The sequence below is a fragment of the Orcinus orca genome, chromosome 4 (genome assembly GCF_937001465.1).
Source record: "Orcinus orca chromosome 4, mOrcOrc1.1, whole genome shotgun sequence".
Classification (NCBI taxonomy): domain Eukaryota; kingdom Metazoa; phylum Chordata; class Mammalia; order Artiodactyla; family Delphinidae; genus Orcinus; species Orcinus orca.
This window is the reverse complement of record NC_064562.1, coordinates 77022865-77042100: the sequence shown is the minus strand read 5'-3', so window position 1 is coordinate 77042100 and position 19236 is coordinate 77022865.

Genomic DNA, 19236 nt, shown 5'->3' with positions numbered 1-19236 from the left:
TAATCCAAGAAAGAATTCACCCATGTGGAAGGGTGCTTTGCCAGCATCAGCTTTGTGTTTTATTTTTAGGATTTCCAAAATTATACAGTTGATGTAGGTCTACAGGGTTTTATTTGTAATGATAAAAGCCCATAAATTCTGAAAATCTGAAGATTTTTTAAATGACTCAACTGGCAGTAAAATCTGATTTGACTTGAACTTGTTTGGAGGAAATTCCTGACCTGAACTGGCAGCAGGCTAATTATAGTCTTTATTTATTCTTCTTACTGTGAATATTTATATATTTCCCTGAAGATGTAATAATATTGTCACTTAAAGAATGTTATCATAGATCCAGCTGAAAGCTATTATAAAATAGATTGCATATACACCATACTACTTTTTGTACAATCTGGTAATTCCTGACATCTAAAATCCTCTGGCCTTAATGGCTTTGAATAAGAAATTGTCAACCTGAACATCCTTATGAAAATAGATTTTGAACAATATAGATAGGTGATCATTGAAAAGTAATGAGCCTAAAACTATGCTTACCATGTTATAAGCACTAAATAAATGTTTATTACTGTTAACTTGAATTATTGGTTTCCAAACTGTAAGAGTGTCAACTAGACATCAAACAGGACATCTCAAACTCAACATGTCTAAAACTGAGATGAATTCACTCCGACTGCCAAAACAAACAAACAAAAACTTCTTCACCTGCATCCTTTCCCATGCCAACTCAGTTATTGCAAATCTAGTCTTCTACTTATTCAGGTCCAAGACCTTGGTACCAAACTTGATACACTGATAATATTCATTCTAGAATGCAAAACATTCTAGCATCAGAAAATACCATTGGAATCAGTTGGCTCTAACCACAAAATATATTCAGAACCTGACCACTTTTATTTACTTCTATTCTTAACTCCCTGTTCTAAACAACAGCACTATTTCATCTGGATTATTATGATACTTTGTAACTGGCCTGTCGATTCTATTTGATCTTCCCCCAACCACTATATTCTCAACAAGGCAGCTTAGTGATCTTTTTAAAACCTTATTCAAATCATGTCATTCCTCTGAATAAATGTTTGAAAAGGCTCTCAAATTTACTCAGAGTCAAAGCTGTAGTCCACAGTAATCTTTAAGAACCTAGGTTACAACTTTTTCTCTGAAATTACCTGCTAAGATTCTTTCACTTACTTACCGCATTCCAAGCACACAGGCCTTCCTGTTCTTCCAATATACCTGGCAAGTTCTTACCTTTTGGCCCTGTCCTGGCTGTTCCCTAACCTCTGTAACTCTCCTTCCAAAGATGTTTCCATTGTTAAGTTCCCTGTCTCCTTCAAGTATTTGTTCAAAGCACACCTTTATCCTCAAAGTGGATTACTACCCCCTCCCCGCTCCAAACCTAATACTCCAGATTCCTCTTATCCTGCTGTATATATTAATTTTTTCATAACACTTAGCTTTTAACATAATATGTAACTAATTCATTTCTAAAGTTAACTTTTTATTGTCAAACTTCCCCAACAAGGTTATAAATCCACAAAGACAGGGATCATTGTTTTGTCTACTATTGTACCCTAAACACCTAAAACAAAAATAGGCACATAATAATTGCTCAATAAATATTTGTTGAATAAACAAACAGTATTCAATTTTTATATTACTTAAAGAGAGTTTCAGAACTGTAAATAGTTTTTACGAACTTCCAAGAAAGACGTCTTGTTTTCACTTATGAAGATTTTTTTAGTCCTTAAAAATTGTTCTCTATACATCATTACAATCCAATATAGATGTTAACAGAACTGAGAAAAGGCTGAAGGAGAGCAATTGCAAATATAGACAATACATTGTACAGTTTCCCAACATAGAGGATATGAAGTAGCTAAAGCATGACCAGTCATTTCTTTAGTGTTCCTTAGTGTTTGTTATTCCAAACCAAAGTGTTTTCAACTTAGATGCACATGATAAGGATGAAATGGTATTTCAGGGAGGTTGGAAGAGGGTGAAGTTTTCCTGGAGCATCAAAATTTATCACTTCAGCACTTTTAGGATAATGTAGAAATTAGAATATTAAAAACACAATTGTTGGGGCTTCCCTGGTGGCGCAGTGGTTGAGAGTCCGCCTGCCGATGCAGGGGAAACGGGTTCGTGCCCCGGTCTGGGAAGATCCCACATGCCGCGGAGCGGCTGGGCCTGCGCGTCCGGAGCCTGTGCTCCGCAGCGGGAGAGTCCACAACGGTGAGAGGCCCGCGTACCGCAAAAAAAAAAAAAAAAAAAAAACACAATTGTTGAAACTCAACAATTTGCCAAAATCCAAATTATAACTCTAGAAATAAAGAGTAAAAATATTCATTTGCTTCTTAAAATAGCCTAGTTAATATTTTTTGCTAGTACTGAATATCCTTTTGGGAAGAACTAACACTATATACATTTTCTAGCTAAACAAGTAATAGAACGAGAGATTTGTACACCAAATCCTAACAAAACTTGTAACACATAAGAATATAATTAATAAAATATGGCAGTTCATATTTCCCATATACCTAAAAATCATATAGTAGTTTTCATATTTTTTCTTTCCACATGAAATAAATGAAATTAATTTTTTTTCATTTTTTACAGGCTGAAATATGCAAAGAAGGTATTAAATGTTTATTGATTGATTTGACATACTCCATTAAAATTTACAAATATAACAATAGTAATGTAAATACATAACAAGATACACTAACATTCTATATATGGTTTAATTTCTGTTTCAGTGAAAAATAACTGGCACTCTAAAAATATTGTGCTTGCTCTATCTTAGGGACTGGGATTTTTACAGCCAACAAAAATAGATCTGGTATCCGGCAAAATGAAGCTTCCAGTCTAGTGGGGGATATATATATATCCAAAAACAAGGATCTCAATAGAGAATATCAACAGGGTGAAAGGATTGCTATTTTAGAGAAAGTGGTCATGACAAACTTCAAGGAGCTAAAACTTAAGGTGTAACAAAAAATGAATTAGAAGATGCTTGCTATTTGAAGATGGAATGAAGAACATTCCAGGCATGGTATACACCATTTGCAAATGTCCTGAGGCTGAAAGAACTTGGCTTATTCCAAGAACCCAAAGTCATTAGAGTGCCTAAAGCACAGTTGGAAAGATACAGAGGAATGAAATATGCAGAAACTTTCAGACCAGAGTAAGTAATATGGTTTGATTCTAACTATAATGGGAAGTCACTGAAACACTTAACCTGCAAAAAAATATGATGAGATTTATATTTTAAGGTTGCTTTTGCAGATGAATTAAAAAAAAGGGAGTAAAATGAATAGATGTGGGGAAAGAAGTTTGGATGCTACCAGTAGGGTCTAGGCAAAAGATCATAGTGGCGTGAACTAAATTTATGAATGTAAGATGAGTAACAGAGGATGAGTGGAACATGTATTTTACATATAAAATCAACAGGATGGCTGATAGATTGCTTGTTTTGGAGAGATCATGGGGACATGCAAAGAAAAAAATCAAGATGAGGAGTCTGGGATGGATAAATTAATTAGGGAAACAGCAGAGAGGTGATCTCTAAACCCAGGGAAACATGATACCATGGGTTAGAATGTTCAGAGAAAAAAGGAGTGAACTCACGTTGGTACCCAGGGGAACCCAGATATGTGGAGGCTACATGCAGAAAGAGGAGTAAGCAACAAATAGCAAGGCAAATTCAGAGAAATAAGAGGAAAACAGGAACAGTTGAAATGGAGCAGGACCCCATGGACTGCCCTGCCCGTGTCCTCCACCTGCCTTTTGTCTGTGGAAAAACCTTAGCCAAAGAATAAACAGAGAAGTGAGAAAATGCAGAAACAAAGGAAAACAGTCCAACAAGACTAAATAATAACAGTTTAGTCATTAAGCAAAGTCAAGGACCTTTAGTCCCTTCCTAAGAACTATAGATAATATTCTGAGCTGTATCCTGTGAGCTGTCTTGTAGACACTGAAACCCCCACCAGGTGGAAGAAGTTAACTACATGATGACCAGCCTGTAGCCATGACATAAGCTGCCACAATTCTGAGAACTGGCCTCAAGGAAATGGGAACAAAGCGACCCTGGAACTGAAGATTAATTTTACCTAAAACAATGAAGATGACACCGGTCAGACCACCAATGACCACTTTCAAGATGACTGACAGAGCTGATTGTGCTGTTTCTGCATGTAGCCCCCTCCCTCCAACTGTAAAAGCTCTTGCCCTCTGATTATTGGGGGTGGGGTGTGGACCAGTTGGCCTTTGGACAGGTTGCCAGCATCCAAAATAAAGCAAACTTTCCTTTCCACCAACTTGCCTCTTTTTTGGCTTTTGAGCAGTGAGCAGACAGACCCCACTTTCAGTTACACAGTAATATAAGTGATGCTCCCCCTCCCTTCCTAATCCAACCCCAAACAGTTTTTCAAACAAGAAATTAGTCTGGGATAGTAGATCATAGTTTAAAGCTGCTGTGGATAATCTATGGAAAGTTTGGTGACAGTATGATAATAATAGTATGGAGAAGCAGGATTAGCAGAAAAGAAGACTTTGAGAATGAGATAAGGGATGATCTGATCAAAAGTGGAGGAAATACCCTTTGTCAATAAAAAAAAAAGGTTTTGTCATTGTAAGAATAGGTAAAAGAGAGAAAATGGCAGTTCATCCATATACAAGCTTGTAAATGGAGCAATATTTATTGCTGAAACTGCACATCACATTCACTCAGGCATTTATGCTAGATATAGACAATGTTTTTCCTCTGCAATTGGCATAATTTTATTAGATTGGATCTCATTAAGAAGTTACTTTCTTTTGCCTTTAAAATTTCACACTTTATCAGTAATCCTATTCTTCTGCAAAGGGAAATTTTAGACATTTAGATCAATGCTTAAGTCAAAATGTTCTTTTATTAAGTTACAGTACATTGTATAGTTCATTATAGAATACAAGATATATTATGAGAAATTGGTAATGCATTTCAGATGTGATGACTTTTATTTTTCCTAAAATTTCTACATGTTAAAAAATTCTGGGGGGCACTTTCAAGATGGCAGAGGAGTAAGACGTGGAGATCACCTTCCTTCCCACAAATACATCAAAACTATATCTACATGTGGAACACAAGGCCTAAGAACTCCTACTGAACACTGGCAGAAGACCTCAGACTTCCCAAAAGGCAAGAAAATCCCCTACCTGGGTAGGGCAAAAGAAAAAAGGAAAAACAGAGACAAAAGAATAGGGACAGAACCTGCACCTCAGGGAGGGAGCTGTGAAGGAGGAAAAGTTTCCACACACTAGGAAGCCCCTTCACTGATGGAGACAAGGAGTGGGCAGGGGGGAAGCTCCAGAGCCACGGAGGAGAGCACAGCAACAGGGGTGCAGAGGGCAAAGCGGAGAGATTCTGCACAGGGGATTGGTGCTGACCAGCACTCACCAGCCCGAGAGGCTTGTCTGTTCACCCACCAGGGCGGGTGGGGGGTGGGAGCTGAGGCTCTGGCTTCGGAGTTCAGATCCCAGGGAGAGGACTGGGGTTGGCTGCGTGAACACAGCCTGAAGGGGGCTTGTGCGCCACAGCTAGCCAAGAAGGAGTCTGGGAAAAACTCTAGACCTGCCTAAGAGGCAAGAGACCATTGTTTCGGGGTGCGTGAGAAGAGGGAATTCAGAGCACCGCCTAAACGAGCTCCAGAGATGGGCATAAGCCATGGTTATCAGCACAGACCCCAGAGATGGGCATGAAACGCTAAGGCTGCTGCTATAGCCACCAAGAAGACTGTGATCAAGCACAGGTCACTATCCACACCTCCCCTCCCAGGAGCCTGTGCAACCCGCCACTGCCAGGGTTCCGTGATCGAGGTACAACTTCCCTGGGAGAACACAAGGCACGCCTCAGGGTGTTGCAATGCCACACTGGCCTCTGCCACTGCAGACTTGCCCTGCATTCCGTATCCCTCCCTCTCCCTGGCCTGAGTGAGCCAGAGCCCCCTAATCAGCCACTCCTTTAACCTGTCCTGTCTGGGAGGGGAACAGATGCCCGCAGGCGACCTACATGCAGAGGCGGGGCCAAATCCAAAGCTGAACCCCAGGAGCTGTGTGAACAAAGAAGAGAAAGAGAAATCTCTCCCAGCAGCCTCAGGAGCAGTGGATTAAATTTCCACAATCAACTTGATGTACCCTGCATCTGTGGAATACCTGAATAGACAATGAATCATCCCAAAATTGAGGCGGTGGAATTTGGGAGCAACTGTAGACTTGGGGTTTGCTTTCTGCATCTAATTAGTTTCTGGCTTTATGTTTATCTTAGTTTAGTATTTAGAGCTTATTATCATTGGTAGATTTGTATATTGATTTGGTTGCTTACTTCCTTTTTTATTTTTTATATATGTATATATTTTTTATCCTTTTTCTCTTTTTGTGACTGTGTATGTGTATGCTTCTTTGTGTGATTTTGTCTGTATAGCTTTGCTTTTCCCTTTTGGCCTAGGGTTCTGACTGTCCTTTTTTTTTTTTTTTTTCTTTTTAATATAGTTTTTAGCACTTGTTATCACTGGTGGATTTGTTTTTTGGTTTGATTGCTCTCTTTCATTCTTTTCTTTTATTACTTATTCATTTTTTAATTACGTGTAAGATAATCTCACTTGCTATAACAGAAATAAATTATTCTTTTTCTACTATTAAATGTTATGTGAATAATTAGTGCTAGAAAATTTAACTAATGAATAAAATCAGATTTTGCTATTCCAAAGTTTATTTTGTCAATGAAAGATGTGCACTGTATGGCACTAGAATCCAGATTATTCTGAGAAATTCTGATAGCTTTCAGAATGTGGGTTAGATGTGGATAACTGCTTTTTTAAAGTGAGATTTAAAGCAATATGTCTTTCATAATTTCAGAGGTACTTGCAGAGTAGCAAACAATGTTTGGCCTTCTTTTAATTTCTGCATCTTCAGTTCCTCCCCATGTAAAGATTTTCCTACCAATATATTGACAACCATGTAAAATATATACCTATGATTTGTGAGCAGCTTAATAACTTTAGACTTTATTTCCACATGATGTAACCAGTGATTTAAATTATGGAATTTTTAGTCCATTCCATAAATTTATGCATTTCTTTCTTGAATCAAAGAGATATGGAGTTCCCCAAAGATGAATACATGCTGTTAAGCCCATTTTTATTTTTATTTTAAGACAGCTCATAGACTACCACTACAATATGATATTTAAATAATGATAAATTATGACAGAATTTCAATGAGATACAGAAAAAATTGTTCAGGGCACATTATATGTATTTTCAATTATTGCATTTCTTACGTATGAGTCATGAAGCTAGGACTGGCTGAAACTGCAATAGGTGAAAAAGTCATATTTAATTACACTAATAAAATGTATATTCTCAATCACCAGCTTGTTTAAAATACATTTGAAATTCCGAAGAGCTTACTAAGTGAACAAATTAAAATCACTCGGGCTTGGCATATTTAGGATATGATATATAGCACAGTTTACCTCTCAGGCACTCAGTATATATTTCCTCATGACTCTGAAATAGCTTTAAAAAACATATTATTACTTTGAATGTTTAGTATAGGCTTGGCTCAAGAATTAGACTTTGAGATGATGCAGAGCTGAGCGTGAATTAATTCATGTTTGCCAAATATTTGTTCATTAACTGTTCTTAATAAGTAAATTAATCTCAGTTGTCACAGGGAAAAGGCTCATCATATATAAGCATCTTTATTCCTGAATGCTTGCTTTTACATGGGTTATTATATTAAAAAATTTAAGATCCACTGGAATATATAACTTCCTAAATGTGTGGATAGAGGTTCTTTATGTTAAAATTGACACAGAGAATTTGGGGCTCACAAAATTCTTGAAGTAAATGAGATAAAGCACATACTTTGAATAGCCTGCTGGAGGCTATTCACGATATATGGTGATACTATCGACAATATGTGATCTAGTCATCTGAATTTATTGAACATTGATAGTACCTGACTCAGCCTAGTACCTTTATTCCTGTGAGCCTATTACTGGTCAGGACACAGCATAGGATAAGCCACAGACATCCTGGTATCAACTACACCTCGTTGCCTGAGATCCACATTATAATCTATCTCACATTCTGCTTCTTGGTGCTTTTCTCATCCTTTAGAATTCTTATCCTGGCACTCATGTCTTGTTTTTGGTTCTTCTCCTCAGTGATGAGCCACAGTGACTGCTTTATTATAAGGTTGGTTCAGGGGTCTCCAGGTTGGTGCCTCATCATCAGTCCGAGCCAAAGACCTTATGACATCTCATTTTTCACTGTATCTCCTCATCATTGTGCTAAGCCAAAATTTATATTATCCCCAAATTGTGTATATATTTATAATATGTATAGCTGCCATAGACTCTGAAACCAGCCTCTGGACCACTGTCTAGATCATGTATATTTCTCTTGGAAAGAATTGTATGTAACATCATTCAGCATCTGAATTTTTTAAATTCAGGTTCAGAACTTTATGGAGTCCCAAAATAATGTTTTCAGAAGGACTAGAGTAAGTTTTGTTGTCTAATTTTGCCAGAAAAAGGACGTAAGAACATAAGTTTTTCCGCATATGCAGCCAGGCATTCCTCTCTAAAAAGATTAGATAAGAGTCTCAGCACCTTAGTAGATTGGGTCCCGTGTCCCAGCCTGGCCAGACCTGAATAACACTATGACTTCCCACCTCTTCAATGGCTCTGGAGTTACTCAATTACCATGTTACTAAGAGTTGACACAGAATTCAGTTTAGGACAATAGCAGAATTAGACAACCCGATAAATAAACTAAGGGAAAAAAGTATACATGGGTGTGTGTGTGTGTGTGTGTGTGTGTGTGTGTGTGTGGTAAAAGTGGGATCTCCACAATTTCATGGTAGAACTTTTTAATAGAGGCTCACATAATTTTGCAATGTACATATTACTATTCTGTAAAATACTGTGTGAGAAAACATTTTGATGGGAATAAGTTAAATGAAAATAAAAAACCTAAAGGTATTTCAGATATTGTTTCTCTATATAACTACAGTCTCCATATAGAAATTTATTTCTTACCTTATATGGCAATTGACCTCTAAGCCAGAAGCTTTTAATCTTTTCAGAGTGACAAACTCTTTAAATTTGATTCCCAGAAGTAAAAGCACATATCTATAAAACAGAATATTTTGTATATAGTTTCAGTGCGATGTGTATCCTGCTTGAAGCTCACCTTCAGATTAAGAAACTTTGCCCTGAGAAGAGGTAATAGATTTTTCCCTTCTCAACATGTACCATTCAAGGCACTTGTAAAAGAGATTTCTCCTGTGAGTAAAAGGCAAAATAAAGTTCTCAAGGACACAAAAGAAATAACCTCAGTAGGGGTTAAGGTTTTATTAATGGCTCCATTTCACGTGTAAGGAAATACTCTGATTTCTCTGTTTGGGTCTTAGAGATGTCTCCTGTTTAAAGGCAAGATTTACATAGAAGACCATGTGGAAATCAAGGTGGACCCAGTTTAACAATGGCACTTGGCTTGCATTCTTCAACACACATCACCAGTTAAGGAGAATAAATAGGGATTTGGGAGTGATATTCTAGTCAAAGAATATGTATTTGGCTGCACTGCCCATTCTTGGGATTCTGGCAGGGAGCATGGCAGCTCTCAGAAGCTGGGATCATGACACTGACCAAACTTTTCTTTAATTGTGCTTAACTATAGATGTTGCTTCTGTTTCGGTTCTGGCTAGTTCCAAGGATAGAATCTTATATCTCTAGTTTCTGCCTATGGTCCTGTTCTATCATAGGTGGATCACTTTAAAATTATCTTGAAACTACATACCCTATTTGCCGTATAATCAGAATCGCCGGCTTTAACAAAGCATCTTCCACATTAGACATTTTAAATACTACAATTTCATCCCAGACTCACATTTATTACAGATCCTGGAAAGCTGTGGTTTCCCTGCTGATTTGCCAGCTATAGATTTGCATGTTTCTATATTGCTTCTTTTTTCAAAGAATCTGACATTTAGATCCCAGAGACCAAGAACATCATTAGTGTGATTTGGAGCAAAAAACCTTGTGCTTCTAAAATGCAGAAATTGGCTACAATTTTTTCTTCATTTTGATGGTAGATTGCCTGATATAGATCCATATTTTCCTCCCTGGACTTTGCCATCTTTAGAATCAGAAACAAATGCTCCTATGATGACCGGTATTAGTCACAAGTACTATTTGTAATGTAAGTCCACACTGCATATCCCAAGATATGGGGTTCATTGTTACAAGTGTTTAAATCAACTGATTATAACCTGTTAGTGATATAACAAGAACTTAGCTATTAAAGTTTTTAATTGCCAAAATATTTTTAATACAGAAGTCAAATCCAATTGCAAATGAGAGTTATATGAAAATCACTTAAAATTTTGCTTTATAGTCAAATTTACTAGAACTTTGGTCAATATAATAGGGATCATAATGCCCAACTAAAGGTAACTTCATAATGTAAATTGCATTGGGGAAGATATTACTAAGTTGTATAAAATTGTTTAAGATTTAAAAATCATATTTTAGATACAGAATTTCCTCTCCTTTATTTCTAATTCAGTGCTCTGTAGAAACTGTGGTTTAAGGCTTTTTCACTTGGACCAGTTTCTTTTGGTGACTTATTGTTAAAATAATAAATGGTCAAAAATCTCGATGACCTTCTTGTCCCTGGAACCCTTCTGTAATTGTAATGAACTTTCTAAAACTTTACTTATAAAAGTTTGAATTTTTTGTCTGCTTAGCTCTGTTACCTGAAGTGAATATGTACCTTTCATTAATTTTACAAGGATTAGGATTGTTATCAGTGGTGAAAAAGTTCTTTGTTATTTCTCTTATATTGAATTCTACTATAAATGATAGATTCAGAAACACTGAATATCTGATTTATAACATCAGCTCAAGAGTATTCCAAGATTGTGCTAGCAAGCAATTCTTATCTCATTTCTGCAGTGCTCAAGTATTTGTCTTGAGAAGTTGTAAGTACTTAAAATGGAAATGTAGTAAAAGCTTGTAATATATACTACTACAGCCTGATAGAAAATGAAGAAATAGTGCCAAGTTAGTATCACAAGAACACAAAACGGAACAAGGTGACAAAGTAATGAGATGTGGATCTGTTGCCTCTTCAGAATGTCAAAGAATTATTAAGATTAGGCTTGTTGAGCCCAAAAGTCATTGCCTTGTTGTTACTATTTGGTAGTTATATGAGTTGCCTCCATGGTAGCAGTGAATTCTCCTGAGTAATAAATATTCAACCATTCGTGTTAATGAATATGTGGTTGGTGTTAATGAATTTTTTTCTTTATCTTTTCCTTTCTTAAAGAAAAAAACACTTTTCAGCTACTGCTATGGGTTAAGTGGTCTCAAAAAAATACTAGTATGACCAAATATAAACTGAAAATTACTAGTGGCATGACTTGGACAAGTTATTTGATCTTCCTCAATTACAGTATACTCCTCTGCCAAATTGTTTCAATCATAACTTGAAGGGGATTTGTCAGGATTAAATGAGATAACACAGGTGAAAACAATTAGCACTTCTTTGACATTGTGGTTATTCAATAAATGTTCTTCCATTCTTGTTTGAGTGATAAATTTTTGGTGAACCTTTAAGTTTACCAGGATTATATATATAATATATGTTCTATACATAATATATATTATATATATACAATGCAAAATAGTGCACACACTTGGAGATTAACATAATTTTCATTTTATAGGGATATTTATGTTAACAGTGGCTGAGATAAAACTAGAGTAACTAATGGATTTTGTTAACTTTGTTGAGAGCTCTTCCATGGACTCAATAAATCTGTTTCCTTACTCAAATAAAATGAGGATAATATTTAATATCATGCAATCAATTAAATATAATTGGGATTAAACACATTAAAGGGATTTTATTTCACTGTATTTCCTTTTTAAGCTTATTATTCTCAGTAACTTTTAACCCACTTAGGTATTTAAAGCACAACATTCTATTTAAAACATTTCTGTTTCCAAAATAGAACGTACATATTACACATAACCCAAACTATGAACGTACTTTTCAGATATATAAATGTCCTTCTGAAATAGTTACATACTCTAATGAAAATTGAATTTAGGTTCAAAACCTTTTTATAGTGGAAAATCCAGAGATTTGGAGTGTAAGAGAGTTTACGATCCAGTTCTACCCCTTATTAGCTGTAGAACTTGAGGCAATTTTCTTTCTCAATTTCTACTTCTACAAAATAGTTCTGCTGTTATTACTATCACTACAAATGATACAAACCCCCTCCTACCCACTATTACCTGCTTCTCTAGGCTATTGTAAAAGCAAAATAAAATGAAAAATATATATGAAAAATGTTTAACCAAATCATGGTGCTTTTCTTGGACCCAGGAGACACAAAAAAGGTATTTATTCATATACATACATGTTATATGTTACCAAATATGAGGTCTGTATGAAGATATCGTTACTACTTTTGAAACTGAAAACAAATCTTCAGTGCTATCCCCAGTACTTTTCAATCCCAATGCCCCATCTCCTATTTGTTTCTGATGTCCACTTCAATTATTCGTTAGCCTGTTTTTCACTAGTAAAACACCATTAAGTGTACAGAAAGTGAGTTTCCTTAACTTTTGAGATGTGTGACTGTTCAGATTATTTTGCGATTCTTGACATTTTCTCACCTCCTTTTATCAAAAATTATTTACTATAACTTGAAAGTGAGACTTCAGAAAATCATAACTATACATCAATTGCTTTATCAAATTCAGAAAATTCTATCATTTTCCCTGAATCCTGTATATACGTTACACGTATTATTTTCTTTTGGGAGCCTCATCCAAGAAATTTGGAATCCCGTTAACATTACAAGCTCGGTTATATGACTGTGGAAGTTGTAGACAGAGAAATGAAATAAACATTTATTTCTTTATAATGGGTGTCAGCTGATTCAGGACTTCTGGGAAAGATGATAAATTAGGAGGGAAAGATACCAATTTAGGCAAAGGCAGTGAAAGACTGAATAATTCTGATAGGCATAATTATTACTGAACTTAAAATTACTACAAGTTGAAATGAGAGAGGAAGTGCAGAAAATAATGCAAGAGTAACAAATTTTTATTAAGTATGTCAGTCCATTAAAGATGTAATGTAGTGTTTAAGAATGTGGTTTCTGTAATCAGGAAAACTGTTCATACTTAGGCTCTGCAACTTACTAGCTATTGACCTTGACTGAGCTGTTTACCTTATCTGTATAGCTCTATTTTCTTACCCATTAAAGGGGAATGAAAACAACAACAGTAATAAAACCTAATTCATAGAATTATTTTGTGGATTAAATTTAAATATCTAAAGCCCTCAGAACATGGGATAGGTCTATTCTCCTAACTTTATAGATTAGGACACCAGGATCTGGAAAGGTTAAGAACTTCCTAAATTCATGACAGTCAATAAGTATCAGGACTGGAGTCCATCTGCTTTTAAGTCAATGCTATTTCTACTGTGTAAAAAGAAGCTATGATAATGATAGCTGTAAACTATTACCAATAAGATCGAAATACAAATGAACTATGCCTGAATGAAGGATGAGGGAAGGAGGTTGAAAGGGAAAACAGGTAGACTTGACAGTAGGTCTTATGTAATTAAAAGAACTTGAATTTATAACAACATAGTATTTGATAGATGGATTACAAGATTTTTTGGAAGACTCGATGACTTATTTTGAGTGTTTGCTGCAGTGGCTTATTTCTCTTTGAGGATGTATTTACAGCCCTCTCTACTTATCTTCTCACTAACCCACATTCAGTGATTTTCTATGCAACTGCCCCAGCCAAAGATAGCTAAATTTAAAAAAGCTTTTAGCGAAAACACAAGAGACTTTTAACAAAAGCTTTTATCACCATAGTCAAAGACACAGTCATTCCTCCCCTGGACTAGTGTAAAGGCCTGATTACTGATGCTCCTTTAGCTTATTCCTCATGTATCAGCCATCATGAATTTTTAAACAGTGTAAATTAAATAATATCTCCCTTTTATCCCCCCAAACCTTCCAAAGTTTCCAAACTTACTTTCAGTGAGACCTAAGCTGCTTACCATGGTCTCCATGGTCATACATGATTAGGCTCCTGCATACCCCTCCCATGTCAATTTGTAATACTATTCTAGTTTATTCAGATCAACCACACTAGACTTTCTTCTTTTGGTCCATGACATGGAAATCATACTTCCACTTTTTGCTACTCCCTTTGCCTGGGATACTCTCCTTCAAGGTCAGGTCTTATCACTTACCTCTATTGGAAATTATTTTCTTCATTCATTTTTTTACTTCCTTATTTATCTACCTCCTCTCTCACTCATATGTAAAATACAATTTAAGCTTTGTGAAACCAGGGATTTGTGTATCATGGTCAGTTCTGCAACCTTATAATTCTCAAGTGATAAGTAAATAAAAAAACATGTTGTCCCTTACATACAGAGATGAATCATCAATATGGCCCACAATTTGGATGGTTTTACTAGTTAATTTTCACTAGTCCATTTTCTTTTGTGTTTCGTTTAGTTTACTATGTGACTGAAAAGAATTACGGGTGTCTCTAGTGATTAGGTATGTACATGAAAAAAGAAAGAATTAAAAACTGAACCTACGTGTTTCTGAGGAATGCAGCTTGGATTTCTGAGGCAATCTATTGAGTGGTTACAAAGGCCTCTTAAACAATTGTATATTCTCGAATCAGTATGCTGTGACTAAGCTACTTGTGATAACAGAGGATTGATTTCCCTCTTATACTTGCCTTCCAAGTTCAAACCCTACCATAAGAAGAAACAATTAGATTCCCTCTAAATGCGATGTTACTGATGAGCTTGTTCCATGGTCAATGGTGGAAATCAATTTTCATTTAAGAACCTACAGTACTTTGCGTTTTTCTGTTTTTGTAGTCATTATTGATTCTTCTTTCCTTGGAAAGACACTTACCCATTCTGCTGTAGCTAGGCACTGTTTCCAAAGTCCCACAATAATGGAGTAAAAGTTCCCAGAGAGCTTTCCTAAACTGGCAATATGCCCACTTTTTAATATGTAGATGAAGGCCATTGTATCCATTATGGAACATGGGAGAAGACTTCCATTTAAAAGAAACAGAAACAGTATTGTGGCAAGACTCAATATAAGTTCTTTTGTGGCCTTTCCAGTCAACTTAGGGGCAAGAAAAAGTGGAAAGAATGCTATAATGGATTATAAATTATTGTTTTTAGTCAAGTGTGGGCATTAACTCCTTCAGATCAAAGAAGAGTTTGAAACAATTGACTCTGTCCTTCCCAAGCTGTAAGCTAAGGGTGTTTCATGTAGTGGGTATTTAGTAGATATTTGCTGACAGGAGGAACAACAATATTCAGCAGTAATTTTTATATCAGTATCATACACGATGTAGTTCCTGGATTTCGACAAACAAGTTCCTCTGCCTTCTGGGGAATGGCTACTTGTTTAACAGCAAGGTTGTTTTTGGACAGGTGTCTTTCAGATTAGGCAATCTTTCCTTCTTTGTTTACAATGAAGATGACAATAAAAGTGATCTCTTTCACAATAGTTTTCATTAAAAAGTCTTCTCTGGCATGACTTTTCTAATAAACATTTAATAAATTCTCCTTCATGAACAATTCTTGTTTCATGTCTTTTGTAATGGAGGATAATGTACATCATTTAAACTTATGAGTCAGTAGGTGAAAACAACAACAGCAGCATAATTTAACCTCATGATAGAATATAATTATTCCTGATATTTTCCTTTATGAATAACAATAGGCAATGGCTATGTAGCCTCATTTAACAAAAACAGGAAGAAAAAAAGCTGTTTCCAGGATCCAAATGAAAAAACTTGAAATCAAACAAGTTTTTTACTCCAGTACTTTGGCATTGTACCCTGCCAACAAAATTGTATCTTAATTAACTTTTTCTTCATTTTTTAAACAAGTGAATCTAAAATAAAATCACCTAGCTGTATGTATTTTTTCTGCCCTGTTTTATGAGTTATTTCTGCTAGCCATTCCTTCCCAACTGAAAATTAGAGAACTTTTATTATCTGAATTATGTTATAAAATACTCTTAATTGTAAAATAAAAAACTTAACTTGGCAATAAAAGGAGAAAATTATTTTCTTTTTTACATCATGCTTACTAGCACATATTAATTTAGCATTTTTAACAAAAAAAGACCTTGCTTCTAGTAGCTAATAACTTCCAAAAGGAGCTTTAGCTGTGTTTATTAATTAGAAATTTATGCTCCATTTTTATTTAAAAGTATTGTTCTATATGTGTTTGACTACTTCATAATCTTAGAAACTTTGTGTGGTCTTTATTTCCTTTGGTTTTTGAGATCTCTTTGCTTTTGTAGCATTACTTGCACTAGCTTAGCCGATGTAGCTTTTACTCTATTGGAGATGCTGAGAGATTTCAGCCTTGCACTCTCTAGTCATCAGAGAGAGAATCAGAACTTCCCTAGTTTACTTAAGAAGAAAGTCTTCTGAGTACACAAATATGAATCACCTTGGCACAGCAGCCACACTCTCAAGATTTAATAGATTTCCTAATAGTACTCTCTCTGTAGAATGTTTTTAACTGTGTTATGAATGCTAGTATTTTCTCCCCTGGGAACCTGACCCATATACCTGTGATGCTCAGAAGATTCCATTCGCCCTGGGATGCCTGTCAGACTCCTCTAATCCAGCTGTTAGGTCAGGCAAAAAAAAAAAAAAAAGTAAAAAGAAAGAGGAAAGAGCCAAATCGATAATGTCAATCTAAGACATGCTTTCTGTCATCACCTAGATATCTACACTTTCTAGAGTGAAAACACATGAAAATCTATTTTTAAGAGGTTTCATAGGAGAGATTGGGGAATAATGTGTATATGTGTATATTTAAGTGTGAGTTAATGATAATAATATGTTTCTAGTCATCCACAATGATATCATTATAAGTTTAGTGCTGCTTATTATTTTTACTGGAGCTCTTTATCGAAACAGGAAATTATCACTTAGTTGAAGGCCAGATCAAAAGATTTAGAAAGGAAAAATTAGAAGAAAATAATTGTGCCTGATACTTTTTCATTAACTGTGACTTTTTTTTCTACCTGTCTCCCATTCACTTTATTAGTGTGTTTGAAACAGGAGGGAAGAGGGCAGAGGACAACCTTTAAAAGAATGATGTGGAACGGCTGGGCCCGTGAGCCATGGCTGCTGAGCCTGCGCGTCCAGAGCCTGTGCTCTGCAACGGGAGAGGCCACAACAGTGAGAGGCCCGCGTACCACAAAAAAAAAAAAAAAAAAAAAAAAAGAATGACTAGGACATGACAAAAACTGGTTAGAACAAACTAGGTCCAAGATGGCAGAAGATTCGACTTCCAGTAGACCTTGAGCCTCATTATATGCTCATTGTAATATATTAGCATACTAAATAACACAGGCTGCATGACAGTTCAGAGGCTAACCATAAAAGGCCAAAAAGTGGGTGGTGGCCTAATTCCTGGAAATCCCTGCCCCTCCCCCCCCAAATAGTTGAAACAATCCTCCCACTCATTAGCCTATGGAATTACCCAGCCCATAAAAACTGATCATGCCATATTTCAGGGCCTCTCACCATCTGAGATGGCCTACACTCTGTCTGTGGAGTGTGTTTCTCCCAAGGCCATTCTTGCCTTTTGAGATGGACCACATTCTGTCTATGGAATGTGTATCTCTCTAAATAAATCTGATGTGAGGTGATACCTCATTGTAGTTTTGATTTGCATTTCTCTAATGATTAGTGATGTTGAGCATTCTTTCATGTGTTTGTTGGCAATCTGTATATCTTCTTTGGAGAAATGTCTGTTTAGGTCTTCTGCCCATTTTTGAATTGGGTTACTTGTTTTTTTGATATTGAGCTGCATGAGCTGCTTGTAAATTTTGAAGATTAACCCTTTGTCAGTTGCTTCATTTGCAAATATTTTCTCCCATTCTGAGGGTTGTCTTTTTGTCTTGTTTATGTTTCCCTTTGCTGTGAAAAAGCTTTTAAGTTTCATTAAGTCCCATTTGTTTATTTTTGTTTTTATATCCATTTCTCTAGGAGGTGGGTCAAAAAGGATTTTGCTGTAATTTATGTCATGGAGTGTTCTGCCTATGTTTTCCTCTAACAGTTTTATAGTTTGGAGACTATTTTAATTACCTTCTTAAAAGGAGTTAATCCCTGTACCCAAATTGTAAGAACTTCTGTCAAGTCTTAAATTAATTTCTCCTTACAAATAGGACAGTGTCATTTGAGGCATGTAATTGTTTATATCTGATTTCTTTTTATCCTTCGGTTATATTTCCCAGGTTGTTCTACACAGCAAAACATCTTTTTTTAATTTTTTCTGACTGAAAACATAGATATTTTATAGTCAGCTTCCATAAAGAGAAAAATACAGTTGATTTTCTTACGTATATACAATTTCAATTAGAAACAACTGTACTAAGGATAATTGTTCTCATAAAAAATTTATCCAAGTGCTTCCCTGGTGGCACAGTGGTTGAGAGTCCGCCTGCCGATGCAGGGGACACGGGTTCGTGCCCCGGTCCGGGAAGATCCCACATGCCGCGGAGCGGCTGGGCCTGTGAGCCATGGCCACTGAGCCTGCGCGTCCGGAGCCTGTGCTCTGCAACGGGAGAGGCTGCAACAGTGACAGGTCCACGTACCGCAAAAAGAAAAAAAAAAAAAAAAATTATCCAAAAGAGTAGTCTCATAAAATCTGAACTTTTCCTTCAGAAAATCCTTTTTTAGGATACCCGACCTATGAACCAAAGCAACATTTCTGATAAGCTCTAGAAGCACTAGAACTTAAAAAAATTTATAGTGTCGGAATGTAAAGCAAATAGATTAACAAAAATCCTCCCTTTAAATTATCAGGGTGCTTAGGTGTGTATTGGTACAATCACAATATATTGTAAAAATGATTCTCTCATTGTCTTTTGTAATCGGGTTCTAATCTGAGGGCAGAAGCTGAGTGCTGTATAAAAAATAATCATCAGTTCCTGTAGAATAAGCAAGTGACCTTGATTCCCAGAGTAAGGTACAAGGTTCACTGAGCAAAATATTGGTAATTACTCTGAGTTTACTATTGTTGAAAAGAGTTAATTATTTAATGAGTTTTGAAGTGCTGAACTATGTTTTTTTTTCCTCAG